Here is a 17,175-nt window from a genome sequence, read left to right as displayed (position 1 = left end):
CCAGAAAAAGCGGGATCTCCCAGTGGCCACCCATTTTAATTCCACTTCCCATTCCCATTCCGACATATCAGTCCACGGCTTCCTCTACTTTTATGGTGAGGCCACACTCAGGTTGGAGGAGCAACACCTTATACTCCATCTGGGTAGCCTCCAGCTTGATGGCATGAACATCGATTTCTCAAATTTCCAGTAATGGCCTGCCTTCACCATTTCCCTCTCTTTCCATATCTCCTTATCTCCTCATCACTTCCCTCAGTGCTCCTCCCCTTTTTCTTTCTTTCATGGCCTTTTGTCCTCTCCTATCAGATTTCCCCTTCTTCAGCCCTGTATCTCTTTCACCAATCAACTTCCCAGCTATTCAGTTCACCCCTCCCCCCCCCCTCCCGGTTTCACCTATCTCCTTGAGGTTCTTCCTCCTCTCCCCCCACCTTCTTACTCTGGCTCCTCATCTTTTCTTCCCATCTTTTCATCCCGAAATGTAGGCTGGATTCCTTTCCATAGATGCTCCCTGGCCTGCTGAGTTCCTTCAGCATCTTGTGTGTATTGCTTGAATTTCCAGCATCTGCAGATTTTCTCTTGTTTGTGATTCTGAGTGTGTGCCCTGGCTCGTTGACTTGAACGCAAGAGAACCTCTGGTCAGATATACATTGAAGTAGTGTTTGAGATCTGGTCAGGCCTTGTTTAGTGCTTTACCCAGGTTAGAAAGATTTACTTAGAATTACCATTTTTGTGAATTGTTCTTCATCAGTATTTGGTGTTTAATCTTCAAGCAGGCAGATGGGATGCTTAAAGTTATTGTACTTGCATTGGTTATTCAATCAGGTATGGGGAATGAAAGCACTCAGGCTCAAATCAGTTTTGAGTGGGCATGGTTAGGTTGGGTTTTAATTTTGTAAAAGCAAGTATAATGTAAAATAACTCAGTTCAGCTTTAATGTGTTTCATCTTGTTACTTTTAATCCTGCTCTCAGGTTGTCTTTGATCTCCAGACACCCTTATGAAGCACAAAAAAAAAGAAAATGTTGGAAAAACTCAACAGGTTAGTCAGCATCTGCAGAAAGAGAAACAGTTAATGTGTCAGATTGAAAAGCCTTGTTTGATTTCAATCTTAAGAGGAAGCTTCTTTTATTGAGAGATTATGCACATTCCTTGCACAGAATAGTTAATTTACGGTCCTCTGAGTGAACAGTAAAACTGTGCGTCATCTTTGTTAATTGGATCATAAAATACAGAGTTTAATTTTCAACCTTGCACATGTCTTTAAAGGGAGGAGGATTAAACTCTAACCAACTCAATATATTATACATCAGCCATTAAAATGAATATGTTAGGAGTTTGGAATGGGGAAAATTTAAACATTACTTAAACTGCCAAACATCAGAAAATACTGGAAGCATTCATCAGCTCAGGCAATATCTGTAGAAAGAGAAATGAAGTTTCAGGTCATCAACACACACAAAATGCTGGTGGAGCACAGCAGGCCAGGCAGCATCTATAAGGAGAAGCACTGTCGACGTTTCAGGTCATCAGCCCATTTCAACTCTGAAGTACCCTATGTGGAACTGAGGTCTGGAGTGTCAAACTGAAGGGTGATGTACCTTCATCCTTTATGGTGTCATAGAGCACAAACACAGGTCCCGAGGCTCCCTGAGTCCACACTGACCACCAAGTACCTGTTTACGTAGTCCTACGCTCATTGGCCAATATTCCCATCAGCTTTCCAGATTTCACAGCTCACCTCCACAGTAAGAGCAAGTTAAAGTGGCCAAATTAACCTATCGAACCTTATATCTTTGGGAAGTGAAATTACATCAGAACACCAGATAAATATTGGTGTATAATGTGTAAGTGGGATGTGAAAATAAGTTTTAGATATTAGCCTACAATCACTTACCTGGTCTCCGCCCTTTAATGTAGCCATGGCAACTCCATTTATGGCAAGAAACATCTTCTGAAGTGCAGGTGTGCAGTCAGACAGCTGGTATCACCACCAACACGTACAAACACACTGCAGGAACTCAGCAGGCCGGACAGCATCCATGGAAATGAGCAGTCAATGTTTCGGGCTGAGACCCTTCGTCAGGTCTTCGTCGAGTCCTGATGAAGGGTCTCGGCCAGAAACGTTGACTGCTCATTTCCACGGATGCTGCCCGACCTGCTGAATTCCTCCAGCGTGTTTGTAGGTGTTGATTTGACCACAGCATCTGCAGTGTACTTTGTGTTTGGTATTACCATCAGTTGCATGCAATCATGTTAGTGCTTCTTGAGGCTTGGCTCCTCCCTTTATCAGAGTGTGATGGGGGGTGGGGGTGGTTTAGCACCATCTACACTGGCGGGCCCCTCCCTGCAGCATTTGAGAATTGTGGAGCCCATCATCTCCCATGTTGTGCCAATGACTCTCCTGTCAAGCTACAATCACCTCCAAAATGAATTCCCCTACCTGTTGCAGTCACAGAGCGCCTTACGTTAAGAGGTGCCGACTGGCTTTAAGATTTTGTCTGATGAAGGCCACTCAGAAAATTGGTTCCCTTGTTGGCATGAAGACAGGCAGAAGAATGATTACTGCAAAATTATTGTTGTGAGTCTATCCAAATGGCTTGGAGACCTGCGCAAGGTCATCTAGGCATATGGGTTACACGAAACATCACCAGTTCTTCAGTTCTGAGCGAACTGGTCAGAAAGGCAGGGTTAAGAAGAGTCGTGTATGTGGAAATGGATGTAAGGACTTGGAGTGTAAAACGGTGCCTTGCAAGAATGAAAATATGTAATTCCTCAGCTGCCTTTCATAAGGAATCTGCACCTTCTAGAAAAAGCCATTTTTAGACTGCCACATTCAAATTTAGAATGTCAACCCTGCCTACATTTTCCAAACCAATTTTGATTGGTCCCAGATCTCTTCAACAGATGTGAGTTAATTTGTGTCGTGGAAAGTGACCATCTAATGACATGCATTCAGAACCTGAAGAGTGATTCAAGTTGACCAGCTGTGAATAAAAGGAGGTTCTAAGAGATTTAATTAAGGTATTCAAAATTATAAATATAAAAATATTACAAAATGAAGTGTTACAATTGGTCAGCGAGCTGATAAGATAACAGAAATCTAAGATCATCACTGAAAAAATGATAGGAGACCAATATGACCCTTCCTCATGAGGACTAGATTTAGGCAGCACATAACAGGTAAGTGTGGGATCCAGCATGGACTTGGAAATCCAAAATATCACTGCTTGATAAACAATACCTCTCCTTTTAATCACACATCTTACAACTTTCTGACCTTAATGGTAATTTTTATCATTTTGGATGTTAACTATTGCACTTATTTCTTATGAACAGCCAGAGTTCATAATGAAGAATAGCTCCACCAGCGCTTTTGAGAATGGCAGAGAAATGGGTTGTACTTGCAGTGGTGATTCACTATTAGTTCACAAATTGTCCTTATGATTTAATGGCATTTCTTCTGCCTCAGTCCTGGACAACAGAAACACTATTTTTGTCAGATTCTCAACACTTTCATCTCCCTCTGCTACCATTAACTATTCAGACGTCTTCTGGACCAGCAAGTGATCATTTCTGACTGTGTCACTTTGCACTGTCAGTGCTTCAGTCACTTTGTCCATCAACCATTACAAACCTCACTGCTTTGTTCTTTGGCTAGCTCAACCCTCTTTCCAAATGCTGTTGCGCATCGCTAACCTTTCCCAGTTCTGATGAAAGCTCATGGACCTAAATCATAAACTCTTCTTTCCTCTTCACAGGTGCTGCAAGCCCTGCTGAGAGAGGCTACGTTTTCTGTTGTTTAATGGAGACGTGCAGTGCTTTACTTTTGGAAGCTTGGCAATGTGCCAGCCCTGGACAAGTGCTGATGATTAGTTTTTTCATTGGAGAAAGGAAAAAAAGAATGCATCGAACAGCTTTTATTTTGTTCAGCTATGTGTGGCAGTCATTCCTGGAGGACTTCAAGCAATGGAGTAAAAAATTTTGGGGGCCGGGTGGAGAAAATCCTCTTTACTGATTTTGCTAGAGCCCATTGCAATTCCCGTGACCACTCAAAACTCACTTGGACATGTGCTAATTATTTTTAAATCCTGGTGAGATCCTAAATCAAGGTTTATGCCACAGCTGAATCAGGTGGGCCTAGGAGAAGATAAAAGTGGTAACATTTTTAATAACATACTCCTTATATGAAAAAAATGCCATTGTAGGGTGATAGAAACATGTCACGAGAATTCTTCAGTATTGTTTATGCTGAGTCATATTTTAAGATTTAATACAGAACATTGTTATACAATGAGCGATTATAAAATTGCACTTGTCATTTAGTGTAAGAAGAACTAAGGATAAGAAGACTTGCACTTCAGATCAGCCTGCATCCATTTTAATACTGCTTCGTCTGACCACAGAAATATATTCTTCTGTACCACCAGAGGGCAGCAGTGTGCCATCTTTCATCGGCAAACACTGTTAGCAAGTCACCAGTTTCCTGCCTCTGGTGCATTACATAAATGAAGTAAATATCGGATTTAATCAGTTAGTCATAATAAATATCTGTCAACATCAAGCCTTTAATGCCTAAACCATTGTACGTTTACATCTCAATTCAAACAGTATACTTGGGAAAATGTTTTCATGCCAATTTGATTATGAATCACCAATCATTGCTGTGTGATGTTCTTCTTGTTAAAGTAACTGTTCTATAATTTTAAAGCTACAGAAATTTTTAAAAAATGCACAAATCATCTTCAAATAACTGTTTTTCTTCATTATTTTGTCAATTTTACAGTGAAATATTTTCTCATCCTTAAATTGAATAATATCCATCTACTGTATGATAAAACATAGGGCAAACTGAGATATCTAGTTGAAAATCTGACAAAGTACAAAGAGTTTCCTCTGTGTCCAAGAATGTTTCTATGGCATTTCACAGAGGTGACAATCTTGGGGAAGAGAAGCTTAGTATTACCCTTGGAAATTACTCAACTGATGAATTCAGTACTAATCCACTATACTGAATGAATGCAAAATGACAATCACGCTTCGCTTTAGAATGTTACAATACAACACTAAATTCATGAGAAGTTAAAATGCTCTTTTGGTATAAAATATATTCATTTAATGCATTTTAAGATCAAACTATTTTACAGCATTTGAAATAGTTGAAAAACACAGTCCCAGCTGTAATAACTGAATATATTTGGCCAAAAGATATTTTACTTCTCCCAAAGGCTATTATATTTGAATTTGATGAGAAAATCTAATTAGTTGTTTGTACACATATTATTCAGTATACATAGTTTAGTAGCTCCTTTTTTATGGAGATACCATCAGTGAGAATGTAGATTAAATCCACTGACAATATTCCATGATTTTTTCATGGTCTTGTGGTTTACTTACAATTATTACAAACATCATAGAGTTTTCCCACAAAGTATGTTTTTACATGCCACGATTAAATGGAATAGACTTTTAGCAGGCAAGCTAAGTATTATTGCTCATCTCTCTTTTGTTTCATTCTTTCACACACGGAATATGAAAACATCATATTAATCTATGTTTGATTCCATGGTTTCAGTTTTAACATAATTCTTTTAAAAGATGACATCTGACTGTTTTAATGATCTTAAACAACTGATAAAACTCCAAACTGTAAATTATTCAATTAATCAATCTGTTCCAGACTCTTACTTTATATTTAAAATTGCAATGGGCCTCTTTCCGTTCAGTCCTTCCGAGCTGCTTATTTCCAGGAACCTGGAATATATGCATCTTTCCCATGAGAAGAAATTGGTTTGACCTTTGACCTTAGAGACGCAATCCAATAGAATTGCACCAAGCAGTTTCTGATGCCACTTCATTAGAAAGAGAGAATAGAAAAGGTCAGGCAATTGTAGCTTCTTCTACTCTAGGGAAAAATTAATTTAAGTGACTGTGCATTTAACAAGGCAATATTATATGTGATCTTACTAATTATTGTTTCCCACATTCTAATGCTGATACAGATTAGGTGATTTAGTGGTGGTTCCCAGTAAGTAAACACTAATTTATTTGTACATGGTAACACTTTCCCAAGAAAGATATTTACAGCACTGACAGAGATACAGTAGATACAATTTTAAGCTGCTTGATTATAATGAGTTTAACAGATGTATCACTCTGGACTGTCATTTGCTCTTTTGCCAATATCAGTCAGTCACTATCACCATTATACATACAACCGTTATATGTGCAGAGCATTACCTTTATACTGGTTAAAAAGTAATGTATAATGTATGGTTCTTTGTTATTCTTTATAATCATCGGTCTGTTGCGTTAGCAATAGAAATAGTGTCTGCATTAGACCGCAAAGCCGGTTGTGCGGAACAATCTATCATTAGTATCAGAAAATTAACATTTTTTATGGGTGTGACATATTAAAAACAGCTTTTTATGAGTTTAAGGAAAGGAATAATGCCAAACACCTTGATTATTTTCAAAGAGTTTCACTCATCTGCCAATTTGACAGCTTCCATACTGGGAAACATTGTTTCTCTGTTAAAAAAGCAAAAACTAAATTTATATTCAGCACTTTTAATGCCTTTAATTGCCTTACTGTTTCTTTGAAAGAAATGTGATATCTTATTTCAAAACATTAATTCAACTTCCTATAACCAACACTCTGCAATTATGAAAGCTGGAACCCTGCGAAAATCTACTTTAGTAATGTCAGACAGGAAAATGAAATGATAACACAGATTGCATTGAAACCCATTGTCCTGCATTAGAGTATAAACAATGAAAACACAAGTTCCACATGGGTTTTTGGTACCTAGGTAACTGATGCTAGTCTCTAAGGTCGGATGAGGACAGTATGTTTCTCCACTTCCTCTTATTGTTCAAAGCTTCTCTCTTCCTTTAGACACTCTTCCTTTTCTCTTCATTCCCACTCTGCTCAATTCATGAAAATTAGCATCTTCCTGCAATTTGCCAGAGGAACTTAGCAGGCCAGGCAACATCTATGGAAAGGAATAAACTGCTGATGTTTCGGGCTGAGACGCTTCATTAGGTCCTGAAGAAGGCTCTCAGTCTGGAACGTCAACTGTTTACTCTTTTCCATAGATGCTGCCTGGCCTTCTGAGTTCCTCCAGCATTTTGTGTGTGTTACTTTGGATTTCCTGTATCTGCAGATTTTCTCTTGTTTTTGCTCCTCTGACAATTTACAGCCTTTTAAGAGTCTGGGACAGGTTTATCTGCTCCTTCTTTACAGATACCATCTTCTCTGCCACATTTTCCATCTCAAGTAGAGATCATGGCCTTTCACTACATAGTATCAGTTACAAAACAGATCTTTTGTCATGAGCTCCACCTTGAGCTCACTAAAGCTTGGATGTGAAATTACTCTAATGTGGTTCAATAGGATAAGACTCGACACATTTGTCCTTAACTATGCTTGACCAGCGTGCATTCTCCAAACACACACGTCGGACAAAAAAATGTACACCCATTAATAGCTTCTTCTTTGCATCTATTTCTGTCTTGTGTCTTGATTTTGCTGAAAAGGTCAATATTTATTCCCAGTATGTCTTGTACCAACAGTTAGAAGCAAAGCATTATAACAAATGCTGTAACCCTCAAATTTTTAATTCATTCCAAGTTATGCTGAAGATAAATTATAAGAAGTGCCTGTATAATGTAAAATGCTGGAGTCTTTACGGGAGACGCAGCAGTGCACTGGCAGAACTGCTGCCTGGCTGTTCCACAAACCCTCATTAGATACAGACCTCTCCTGTTGTCTGTCTGTAGTTTGCAGAGCCTCCCTGTGACCAAGCAGGTCTCCTCCTATAATTAGTCAGTTATTAAACCACTGTAAATAATCTATCGTGTGCAGGTGAACCACAGAATCTGGGCGTATCTGATGGGAATATGAAGAGAATAAAAGAGAATGCAGGATTAATATAACATTTGATGGTTGAATGGACAGGCTTTCTCTGTTCCATGATTCTCTATAATGGGAGGAGTTCACCATCTTTGGCGCCACAGTGTAAGAGCAATAGCATTGTGTCAGATAGCTGGGTGGACCGTGCTTGATAAGGCCCACAGTCCGTGTTTGTAAACCCCTCCTTGCTATTCCTGCAGTCACACTTCCAGCTGCCCTGTAGATCCAGTCCCCCTAGAGATGTCACAACTCCAACTGTCCTGCATGGTGGAATGCTCCACAACTGACAATGAGGCCTCAGATGGAGGATCTGACACCAGGCCTCAATACTCCTCTGATGACTTTTAACAGCTTTCTGCTGCCTAAAGGCATTTAATCATGTTCAAATGTCCCTGATCATCAAAAGGATTTGATAACAATTAAAGCAAATTTAGATAATTTAAAGATAATTAAATCTACTTAAAATATTTTTGTGATAGAAATTAATTTAAAACATCAAAGTTCAAAGTAAATTTATTATCAATGTACATATATGTCAACATATACAACCATGAGATTCATTTTCTTGTGGGCATTCACAGTAAATACAAAGAAACACAATAGAACCACGAAAAGAACATCCCAACAGTACAGACAAATAACTATTGTGCAACAGTCAACAAACTGTGCAAATCCAAAAAGAAAAATAAGTAATAATAATAATCATAAACAATTAATATCGAGAACATGAGATGAAGAGTCCTTCAAAGTGATTCCATGAGTCATGGGAACGGTTCAGTAATGAGGTGAGTGAAGTTGAGTGAAGTTGAGTGAAGTTGTCCCCTCTGGTTCAAGAGCCTGATGGCTGAGGGGTAATAACTGTTCCTGAACCTGGTGGTGTGGGACCTGAGGCTCCTGTATCTCCTTCCAGATGGCAGCTATGAGAAAAGAGCATGACCTGAATGGTGGGGATCCTTGATGACGGATGCTGCCTTCCTATGACAGTGCTCCATATAGCTGAGCTCAATGGCGGGGAGGGCTTTACCCATGAAGTACCCATTACCTTTTGCAGGCTTTTCTGTTCAAGGTTATTGGTGTTTCCATACCAGGCAGTGCTGCACCCAGTCAGTATGCAGTCCACTGAACGTCTGTAGAAGTTAGTCAGAGTTTCAGATGACATGCTGAATCTTCACAAACTTCTAAGAAAGCAGAGGTGCTGTCGTAGTTACTTTGTAATGACACTTACATGCTGGACCCAGGACAGATCCTCTGAAATTATAACACTGAGGAATTTAAAGTTTCAGACTCTCTCCACCTCCGATCCCCCGATGAGGATTGACTCACGAACCTCCGGTTTCCTCTGCCTGAAGTCAATAATCAGCTTCTTGGTCCTTGCTGACATTGAGCGAGAGGTTTTTCTTGTACAACCACTCAGCCAAATCTTTAGACTCCCACATGTTGATTCACACCATACTTGATTTGGCCAATGGCAATGATGTCATCAGCAAACTTAATTATGGCTTTGGAGCTGTGCTTAGCCTCATAGTAATAAGTATAAATCAAGTAGAGCAGGGTGCTAAGCACAGAACGTTCTGGTGCACTTGTGCTAATTGTGATTGTGGAGAAGATGTTGCCAGTCTGAGTGAGGGACTCAAGGGTCCAGTTGCACATGAAGGTATTCAGGCCTGGGACTTGAAAATTATTGATTAGGTTCGGGGGAATGAATTGAATGCTGAGCTGTAGTCAATGAAGACTATCCTGATATATGCATCTTCATTGTCCAGATGTCCCAGAGTTGAATGAAGAGCCAATGAAAAGGCATCTGAAGTTGATATGGCAGGAGTTGATACGCTTCATCACTGGCCCCTCAAAGCGCTTCATCACAGTGGATGTAAGTGGTACTGGATGATAGTCAATGAGGTAAGTCACCGTGTTCTTGGGCATCACTGAATTGTAGCTGAAAGAAGATTATAGCTGGGAGAACAATGTCAAAGGAATACAAATTGTATCAGAAGGCTAGGTAGGCCAGCTGAGGGTGTGGGGTGGTTCTGTTGGTAAAAAATGAAATCAAATCATCAGGAAGAAGTGACATAGGTTTGGAAGGTGTAGAATCTTTGTGGGTAGAGCCAAGAGCTGCAAGGGGAAAAAGACTGATGGGAGTTATATACAGTCCTCCAAACAGCAGATGTGGGTGTGGACTACAAATTGCAATGGGAGACAGAAAATGCACATCAAAATGGCAACGTTACAATAATCATGGGGGATTTCAATATGTGGGTATATTGGGAAAATCAGGTTGGTACTGGATCCCAAGAAAGGGAATTTTAGAATGCCTATGAGGTGGCTTTTTAGAGCAGCTCATGGTTGAGCCCGCTAGCGGATCAGCTATTCTGGATCGGGTGTTATGCAGTGATCCAGGGTTGATCAGAGAGCTTAAGGTAAAGGAACCTTAAGAGGATGGTGACCATAATATGAAAGAATTCACCATGCAATTTGAGAAGGAGAAGCTAAAGTTAGATGTATCAGTATTACAGTGGAGTAAAGGTATTACAGAGGCATGAGAGAGGAGCTGGCCAAAATTGATTGGATGGGAACACTAACAGCAATGACAGCAGAGCAGCAATGGCTGGAATTTCTGGGAGCAATTTGGAAGGTGCAGGACAGAAGGAGTGCATCCCAAGAAGTATTCTAAAGGCAAGATGACACAATCGTGGTTGACAGGAGAAGTCAAAGCCAACATAAAAGCTAAAGAGAGTGCATGTAATAAAGCAAAAGTTACTAGGAATTTAGATTGGGAAACTTTTAAAAACCAGAAGAAGGCAACTAAAAAAGTCATAAAGGAGGAAAAGTTGGAATACGAAGTTAAGCTATTGAATACTATTAAAGAGGATACCAAAAGTTTCTTCAGATATATAAAAGAAAAGTGAGAGTACATTTCAGACCACTGAAAATTTATGCTGGAGAGATAGTAATGGGGACAAGGAAATGTCGGATGAACTTAATAAGTATTTTACATCAATCTTCACTGTGGAAGACACTAGCATTATGTCAGAAGTTTAAGAGTGTCAGTGGACAGAAGTATGTGAAGTTGCCATTACTGAGGGTAAATAAGTCACCTGGAACAAATGGTCTACACCCTGTGGTTCTGAAAGGGGTGGCTGAAGAGATTGTGAAGGCATTAGTAATGATCTTTCAAGAATCAATGGATTCTGGCATGATTCTGGAGGACTGGAAAATTCTAAATGTCACTCCAGTGTTCAAAAGGAAGGGAGGCAGGAGAAAGGAAATTAGCTAGTTAGCCTGATCTCAGTGGTTGGGAAGATGTTGGAATTGATTGCTAAGGATGAGATTTTGGGGTACTTGGATGCACATGATAAAATAGTCAGCATGCTTTCCTTAAGGGAAAATCTTGCCTGGCAAATCTGTTGGAATTCTTTGAAGAAATAACAAGCGGAATAGACAAAGGAGAATTGGTGGATGTTCTGTACTTGGATTTGAAGGCTTTCAACAATGTGCCACACTTGAAGTTGCTTAGCAAGTTAAGAACCCATGGTATTACAAGAAAGATGCTACCATGGATAGAGCATTGGCTGATTGGCTGATTGGCAGCTGATTGGCTGATTGGGAATAAAGGCAGCCTTTTCTGGTTGGCTGCTGGTTACTAGTGGTGTTCCACAAGGGTCTGTGTCGGGACTGAGTCTTTTTATATTACATGTCAATGATTTAGATGATGGAATTGACAGCTTTGTGGCCAACTTGGTGGACGATACAAAGATAGGTGCAAGGCCAGGTAGTTTTGAAGAAGCAGAGAGGCTACAGAATGACTTAGACAGATTGGGAGAATGGGGAAAGAAGTGACAGATAGAATATTGTATTGGGAAGTGTATGATCATGCACATTCATAGATTCATAAATTAGACTATTTACTAAATGGAGAGAAAATCCAAAAATCTGAGGTGCAAAGGGACTTGAAAGTTCTCGTGCAGGATTCTCTAAAATCTAATGTGAGGATGAGTCAGTGGTGAGGAAGGTAAATGCGATGGTTGCATTGATTTTGAGGGGATTAGAATATAAAAGCAAGGATGTGGTATTGAGACTTTATAAAGCACTGGTGAGGCCTCACCTTGAGTATTGTGAGCAGTCTTTATCTAAGAAAGGATGTGCTGGCACTGGAGAGGGTTCAAAGGTGGTTCACAAAAATAATTCCAGGATTGAATGGCTGATCATATGAGGAGTACTTGATGGTCCTGGGCCTGAACTCAGAGGAATTCAGAGGGAAGAGGAGTGACCTAATTAAAACCTATTGAATGGTGAAAGTGCCTCGATAGAGTGGATGTGGAGAGGATGTTTCCTGTGGTGGGGGAGTCTAAGACCACAGGACACAGTCAGAATAAAGGAATATCCTTTTAGAACAAAGATAAAAAGATAAGGAGGAATTTCTTTAGCCAGAGAGTGGGAAATCTATGGAATTCATTGCCATAGGCAGCTTTTAGGTCAAGTCATTTGGTATATTTAGGACAGACGCTGATAGATTCTTGATGAGTCAGGGTATGAAGGGATATGGGGAGAAGGCAGGAGACTGGGGCTGAGAGAGAAAATGGGACAGCCATGATGAAATGGTGAAGCAGAAGCAATGGGCCAAATGGCCTATTTCTACTGCTATATCTTATGGTCTTATGGTTCTTATTAGGCACCAGTAAAACTGAAGCTTCTCTGAAGTAGGAGGGTACCTCAGACTGCCAAAGCGAGTGGTTAGAGATTAAAGTAAAAAATAAACATAAATGCTGTATCTGCACTTACCTTTTCAGTCCTGGTTGGTGACCCCATTTAGGTGAACGGACTTGCATCAGCAATTCTGGTCATGGCTGACATAACAGTGAAGGGCTTGGCAGAAAGCGTACCCAACCCCATTGAGTCCAGAGGCAGAATGGGATCAGATGCAGCATTTGTCTTACAGCTTGTCTCTAGAATCTGCTTTTTGCCACATAAGCCACAAACAATGCCTCACCTGTCACATTTAGCTAGTGGATCTGCACATAAACAGCTCCTCCACGGCGAGAGTTAGGAGCACCAAGTTTCTGGGAGTGTACACCACCTGGTCCCTCAACACTACCTCTTCATTCAAGGATGCATAGCAGCGTATCCACCTCCTGAGGAAACTGAGTTGAGCACGGCTCTCCCCCACAATTCCATTCTAACCAGTTTTTACAGGAGTGTTCTCACCAGCTGCATCACCATATGGTATGGAAATTGCAAGGCATCTGACTGCAAGGCCCTTCAAAGGATTGTGAAGACCACTGAGAGGATCATCAGGACCTTTCTTGCACCCATCCAAGATGTTTATCAGGAGGGCTGTGTATGCAGGGCCCTTAACATTGTCACAAATCACTCCCATCTGTCCCAAAGTCTCTTTAAACCCCTACCATCGGGCAGGAGGTACCATAGCATTAGGACAAGGACTGTTAGGATGGGAAACAGTTTCTTTCCCCAGGCTGTGAGACTACTGAACTTCCCGACACCACTCAGGTCTCATCACATATGAAGCAACAGTAGTGTTATGCTGTTTACTTTTTGAATTAATACATCTTATGCTAAATGTCAATCTTCTGGAATATATTTTATTTTTTGCTAATTTATTTGTGGTAGTATTACTTTATGTGTTGTGTGTGAGTTAAATATATTGTGTGATACACCTCAATACGGAGAGATGTTGTTTCCTTTGGTGGTATACATGTACATAGTTGAATGATGTTGAACTTGAACTTGGACTGCCAGTTGGAGATTAATATATTTTGGACCTTAGCATTGCCACAGATCACTCCTGAGAGCAGCCGTCCTTACTATAATCCACATTCCGTGCTCACCCAGGAAATTGTCCTACACCACTGCTACACCCTTCAACTATCTTATTCTTGATGTTGGAAACTGTCTAAGAAGAAAAGTATTTGGAGATTGGAAGGGTTTTGTATGTGGCAAGAAAATAGGTAAGGTTATCTGAGCTGTCAAAAGGGAATATGATTGGTCCCGTAATGTACTAAAACTGCTTCAAGAATTCCTTCATGCAAAATGTTGGTCTCTCAAGAGTTATGACCTTTTGGAAGACTCTCCTTCAAAGGGTGATAATGGCAGGATATCTGAATATTTTTAGGGCTGGGGTAGATAAATATGTGATAGGATGGGGGGGGGGGTGAAAGATCACTGCAAGTGGATAGAATGTCAAGTAAACTAAATAATCAAATCAGTTAAAATACAATGAAATGTTGGTGCAGGTTTCAGGGGCCGAGTGTTCTCCCACGGCATCTAATTTGCATATCTTTTTCCTAAAATTGAACATCTTCTTCCCTTACTCCCTTTCTCCCATGGTCAAATGCCCTGTCCTATCAGATTTCTTCTTCTCCAGCTCTTTACCTTACCCACCCACCTGGTTTCACCTATCACCTTCTAGCTTCTCCTCCTTCCCCTCCCTCCACCTTCTTACTCTGTCAGCCCTCTTTCTTTCCAGTCCCGATGAAGTGTCTCAGCCCCAATCAGTGACTGTTTCTTCATTTTCATAGATGCTGCCTGGCCTGCTGGGTCCTCCAGCATTTTGGGGGCGGGTGTGTGTGTGTGTGTGTGTGTGTGTGTGTGTGTGTGTGTGTGTGTGTGTGTGTGTGTGTGTGTGTGTGTGTGTGTGTGTGTGTGTGTGTGTGTGTGTGTGTGTGTGTGTGTGTGTGTGTGTGTGTGTGGTAATGAAGAGGTTCACAATGACATTTGTTGATGTTCTTGTATTTGTTTCCATCTGTATTTTTATCCCCTCAGGGAACAGGCAGGAGGTATTCCCTGTTTCTTCACATGATGCTGTATGGTGTATCTGAGTAGTGTTAGGGTACAAAAGAAGGCACTGCTAAAATAAATCTCCTTATCGATTTAAATACAAAACTAGAGGACTGAAAAGAGCTGCAAAGCTCATAGCTGCACTTCCATTCAGCAGACTGCAAAGACCCCACATATTGTCAACTTACAAGGGTACTTAAAGAACAACCAGTGTTTTACAAAAAGCTCAGTCTCCTCCCCATTATCAGTGAAACTGATGAAGCAGCCTGCGTCTGATTCCTGGCAACAGCCATGCTGATTATCGTAACGAGCTGCGAAGAGACCGAGGTTAAACTGGAATTGTGCAACCTTGCTGTTTAACCTGGAATAAATAAAATTTACAATAGGCATGGATTTTTAATTTAACTAAACAAAACTCAAGTCATGTTTCTTTGGCCAAAGGCCATGAAGACAGATGCAGGTGCTGGGAACTAAAACTCACACATAAAATTCTGTTTTACATAATCACTTTGGACCCCTTTGTTGTGGGATTTTTACAGACAAGCAAAACTGAATGCATTTCAATTTGGTCATTGGGGGGTTCTGAGGTGATTATCTTCTCAATAAAAAAACACTATACAGTAAAAGAAAAATTAAAAAGTTCCCCATCATTGAGCTGGGTGACACACTTGCCAAGTGCTGAATGTGAGAGCATGGATTTAAGCTGATGCCTTATCAAGGACAGCCTCCCAGGGGAGCTCAGGCAGAATTGACTGAATAACAGCAGCAATCTCCACTGTGTCACATACTGTAGGCTTCGGGAACATCCATGGCCTCCAGTGAATAGACTTCAAGGGCAACAGAGTCAAAGACCTGTGAGAGAACCCATTCCCTGAGAACAGAAATCCCCTGAAACTAGAGGGGTAGCTACCTTTGTTTCAACTCCTGTCCTTTCGTGGGAATATTCACATCCAGAGATTATTAGCCGCTAAATTGCAAGTGGGAAGGACAGACACGATGATTACTGTTAGCAATAATTTTTTGTCACAGCAACAGTCTCTGTATACTAATGACAAGTGAAGCTCCTCACAGACATCAAAGTTGCCAATGTTTAAATTCACCATCCTACCTAACTAATAGCTTAATCATTTTACAACCTGAACCTATTTGTGAACCAGTACATGAACTGAATTTGTTTCCTTTCTCGCTTCATAATGTTTCAATCACATATTCAGCTCCATGCAGAGTCTGGTGCAATTTGCATCTTGAGAAATCTTTGCTTGTCTGATTTGTGCCAGTAACAATGTACATGTACCCTATTTGCCTATTAAACTTGCAGGGGGAAATCTTATAACATCTACGATGAATGATTGTAAGAGTGAGCTTCAAACTACATTTGCCAGCCTGCTCTCTGGAGAAGAGCTCTATTCTGAAAAGGTTTTAGTGGGTGCATTATTCACAGAACATTAAGTGTGATGCAGTGGAGTGAATGTCCTTTTGACATCACTGTTACCATTTGAAAACTGGCTCAGTGTATAAATCCAGTAATGCTCATGACTACTGGTAAACTGGCTGGCTAACCTCATGTATATTTATTCAGTGAACTGTGAGCTCAAGGGCTCCAGTTGCAGATAGGGTGCAAATTCGTCAGCCTCAACTGCATCAGTAATGCTCACCTGAGTCTGGAAGCAGGAAGCAGGCAGGTCAGTACAGAAGGTAATAAATGCAGCAGTGGCTTGCCAATTTAATGGAGAAAGAACACCCCTATTTTTAACAGCTTTAATGTCAGATAGTTGAACCTTAACTTTCAGGTGGCCATACCTGGATCCTTTCAAGGACTTTGGTTTGACAAGCCTGCTCCTGAAGAAATTGACTGGTACTCATCAAGCAATACATGGTCAATTGCTTTTCAATTGAACTGCATACAGTGACTCTGTGATAGCCAGTCAACATGGTAATTGTCCTGTCAATCAAGCTTGACAGATTAATATTTTACATATAATTTATATGCAACTATCCTTCACTCATTGTATTTTTTTCCAAACAAATTACCTTGCTTTTATTGTGAGAGATTGCTGTAGTTTCTGTTTTCATCATAAAATTTAACTGCACAATGTTTTCTAGGAAAGTTAGCTTTGTATATTAGACAATAAACAGTGTGCTATTTGTCATTTGCCCTGTTCACATTCAACTCATTAGATGGCAGCTCTGTCAATAAATTCTTGAATTAGGTTTTGCATACGAGGATAAAAGTAGCAATTAAACACTTTGCGCTTGAAATGAGACGTAACATCTCCTAAAAACCGGCACCTTGAATGCTATGGAGGATCTCTAGCCAAACTGTTTGACATCACGTTACTGCAAAATAGGGATTTATATTTTAAAAAGATGCCACAAGGTTTGAGAAAATTAGGACACTTTGGGCTAGTGAAATGAACAACAATTAGAAACAGCCTTAGTATCACTTCTCCTAAAATAAATTTATTGCAGTAT

At 40.3% G+C, this 17,175-nt stretch overlaps 1 long non-coding RNA gene across 3 annotated transcripts in view; it reads left to right on the top strand.

Moving 5' to 3' along the window:
* LOC140736986 (uncharacterized) overlaps window positions 1-17,175 on the top strand; it is a 143,611-nt gene that overhangs the window by 9,287 nt on the left and 117,149 nt on the right. For all 3 annotated transcript variants that reach the window (XR_012101042.1, XR_012101043.1, XR_012101041.1), the window contains exon 2: window positions 9,675-9,810. This is a non-coding gene — a long non-coding RNA (uncharacterized lncRNA). The remainder of the gene's footprint in view (window positions 1-9,674; window positions 9,811-17,175) is intronic.

The sequence above is a fragment of the Hemitrygon akajei genome, chromosome 12 (genome assembly GCF_048418815.1).
Source record: "Hemitrygon akajei chromosome 12, sHemAka1.3, whole genome shotgun sequence".
NCBI lineage: Eukaryota > Metazoa > Chordata > Chondrichthyes > Myliobatiformes > Dasyatidae > Hemitrygon > Hemitrygon akajei.
The sequence above is the reverse complement of the archived record's forward strand: the minus strand, read 5'-3'. Positions and strand labels throughout refer to the sequence as shown.